Raw genomic sequence first — 3417 nt, 5'->3', positions numbered from 1 at the left:
AGGTCGCGGCGGGCAACTGTGCGCAAGCATTTTAAAATGCACACAATTACCCATCTTTCATATACTGTATGACTAGCACTAGTTTTTTCGTTTCTTTTTAACATTACTATTTTATTTTGCCATTTCATTTTGCCAAAGTCTAACCAAATACAACCTTATTGAATGAAAATCTGTTCAAGATAAGAATACGTAATGATAGAAGAATGTTTATAGTTTCTATTTCCATATTTATATCGCTTTGATCTTAGAAAACCATCCCAAGAAAACAAATATCCCTTAGGTGCGCACAATTCGCCCACTTTCCCCTAATTGTGAATTTGGGACTCCTTTAATGCTCTCATTTAAAGGTACTATTAAACAAATGGCAAGTAATATTAAAAGATCAAGTATTAGTATATAGTGGTCGGGAGTACATTTTAAATTTTTACCTTAAAACGACAGATACTAAAGAGAATTAATGTAATGGTGGCAACCGGTCCGATATTACCGATGTATATTGTTTTATGTATCTGGTAAACTATGATGTATACTGGATAGTAAAAGAAATATATAAGAAGGCTCCATTTGGCCAAAGCATACAGGCAAGAAATACATGTCCTAAGTTGTCCAACAGGATATTCGAAGATGCCCAAATTGCAGAACACGCCGATGGTCATTAGTGGTGCCAGCGCTCTTTCTAGTGTCTCTGTCATAGTTTCCGAGTGGTCGGCTAATATTTTAACTGAATTAGTTCTTGCTGCTGGAGACACAAACACGGTTGAATATTTTTGATAAGATTTTCAGAAATAATTTTCGCAGTTTCTCTAAGAACGTTGTGAGAACTACACTGTAAGATATGTACACTGGGAGATATAACGTATGTTAAATGTCGTTCAACCAACAAGTATTAAACAACGGAATAGACACACAGATAATCTAGATTAGATTGTCTTTCTTTTCACGGAGTTTTTATTTATAGGTATGTATATTAAGGCCACTAGTTATGGATCAACCTTGAAAAAAAAATTCATACTTTTATCTAGAACGATATAAAACATTTAATGAAATATTTAATATTTATGATCGATCATAAAGATTACATTATGGATGATTTTATTTCATTTCGGTACCGTTTTATATGTTTTAACTGTAATTAAATGAGTAAACGAATTCATGAAATCTACTGCTATTTACTACCTTTTGTAAAAGCCATGAAATAATTATGACGATATTACACTTTAAATAAATTTTTATAGGTATATATTCTACTTTATGTCTTATGTTTTATTATTTAATGACATTAACCCATTTCGTCCCAGAATGACAATTTTGATCATCAACTTTGAACAACGTATTGTCATCTGTTTTCACCCCTCAAAAAAATGCAAAAGACATAGTCCGCTATTTTCGAGGTCGCCCTATCAATTTATGCCATTTAAAAAACGAAAAAGCAATGCCCAACCCCTGATTTTTTAAATTTAACAAAAAAAGAGTAGTTTTTAAGGATATTTTTTTCAAAAAAGTGCAATTTCCAATGCAAAATACACCTTGAAATTCAGTAAAATAAACGAAAACAGGGCGGTCGATGTCCAATGTAAAAAGTTATGCCATTTGGTTATTTTATTTTTTTTATGTAAGGGTTGTAAAACCACCTCAGAAGAGGCTACTTTGGCAACAACTAGGGTTGAATCGAGATTTCGCTCACAAAGTTATTTGCACTGTACACATATACAGGTGTAGAAGTATGAAACCGGAATTTTTTTGTAAAAATTACACGTCTATTGTTTAAAAATGATAAATAATATTTTATTCAAAATAATCTCCATTGCTATTTATACATTTTTCCCGCCTCTCCGGCAGTTTATGAATGCCACGCCAAAAAAACAGTTCTTCTTTTGACGCGAACCAGTTATCGAGCCATTTTCGTACATTTTCATACGTATTGAAGTGTTGTTCAGCGAGAGCGTGTCCCAGTGATGCGAATAGATGATAATCGGACGGAGCCAAGTCTGGAGAATAAGCCGCATGCACTAATATTTCCCAACTGAACGCCTCGATCGTTTCCCTGATTCGTTTTGCTGTGTGTGATGAAGCATTATCATGAAGCAAAATGACTTTGTGTTGCCTTTTACCAGATTCCGGTCATTTTTCACATAATGCTCTATTTAAATCGATCATTTGCTGTTGGTAGCGATTAACGGTTTTACCAGGTTTTAGCAGCTCATAATAAATTACACCCTTCTGATCCCACCAAATACAGAGCATTGTCTTCTTTCCAAAGCGATTTGGTCTTGCTGTGGATGTTGATGGTTCGCCTGGATTCACCCATGATTTCCGAAGCTTAGGATTCTTAAAATATATCCATTTTTCATCACCTGTCACGATTCGATGGAGAAATGACTTTCTTTTGTATCTGTCGAGCAGCAGTTCACAAACGGTTTTTCGATTTTCTTGCTGTCTTTCATTCAGTTCATGCGGAACCCATTTTCCCACTTTCTGAATTTTTCCCATAGTTTTCAAATGAATGGAGATGGCTTTCTGCGTCACATTCAATTGATCCGCGAGTTCTTGTTGAATTTGAGAATCATCTTCATCCAACAAGGCTTGCAATTCGTTGTCTGCGAACTTTTTCGGTGGTTTCCCACGCTCTTCGTTTCTCACGTCAAAATTACCACTTTTTAATTTTTTGAACAACTCGAAACACTGTGTTTTACCAAGAGCATGTTCACCGTAAGCTTCGACAAGCATTCGATGCGATTCTGCAGCAGTTTTCTTCAAATGATAACAGAAAACCAATGCTGTCCGCAAATCGTAGTTCGTTGGCACAAAACTCGACATGTTTAAAGTTATGAAAAAATATACCGGTGTATGGAACTTGGGTTGTTGTGTGTTGGAAATCTTCGTCAGCTGTTAGAGAGAGATGATGGCGCTGCAGATGCGGCCATGGAGTCCCTAAACTGATAGCTAGTGCCATATATAGGGAAATTCCGGTTTCATACTTCTACACCTGGATATATACATATGTATATGTATATGTATGTTTTCGAGGTAGCTGATTACGAATCTGATGTCAAATTTCGAAAATACAAGATGGCGGACCCAATATGGCGACTGTCTGATTTCGATTTCGCGTTTTTTTTTTATATGACATGAAATATGATACATAAAACTAAAATGTGTTTCCTATTTTTTTCATTTATATTATGTGTATTTGTGTGCGTGTGGCTCTGTGTGTGTGTGTGCGGGTGCGCGCGCGCGCGTGCGTGCGTGCGTGCGTGCGTGTGTGTGAATTTGGATGCGCGTGCACGTGTATATGTACACATATGTATATGGAGAGCACTGCCGAAAAATAAACTTAAAAATTGAAAATATGAAAGAAATAGTCGCCATATTGAATCCGCCATTTTGAATTCATCGTTTGGAATAATATATTTCTGA

The sequence above is a fragment of the Trachymyrmex cornetzi genome, unplaced genomic scaffold (assembly GCF_001594075.2).
Source record: "Trachymyrmex cornetzi isolate Tcor2-1 unplaced genomic scaffold, Tcor1.1 scaffold1652, whole genome shotgun sequence".
NCBI classification, from domain to species: Eukaryota; Metazoa; Arthropoda; class Insecta; order Hymenoptera; family Formicidae; genus Trachymyrmex; species Trachymyrmex cornetzi.
This window is presented reverse-complemented; position numbering follows the sequence as displayed.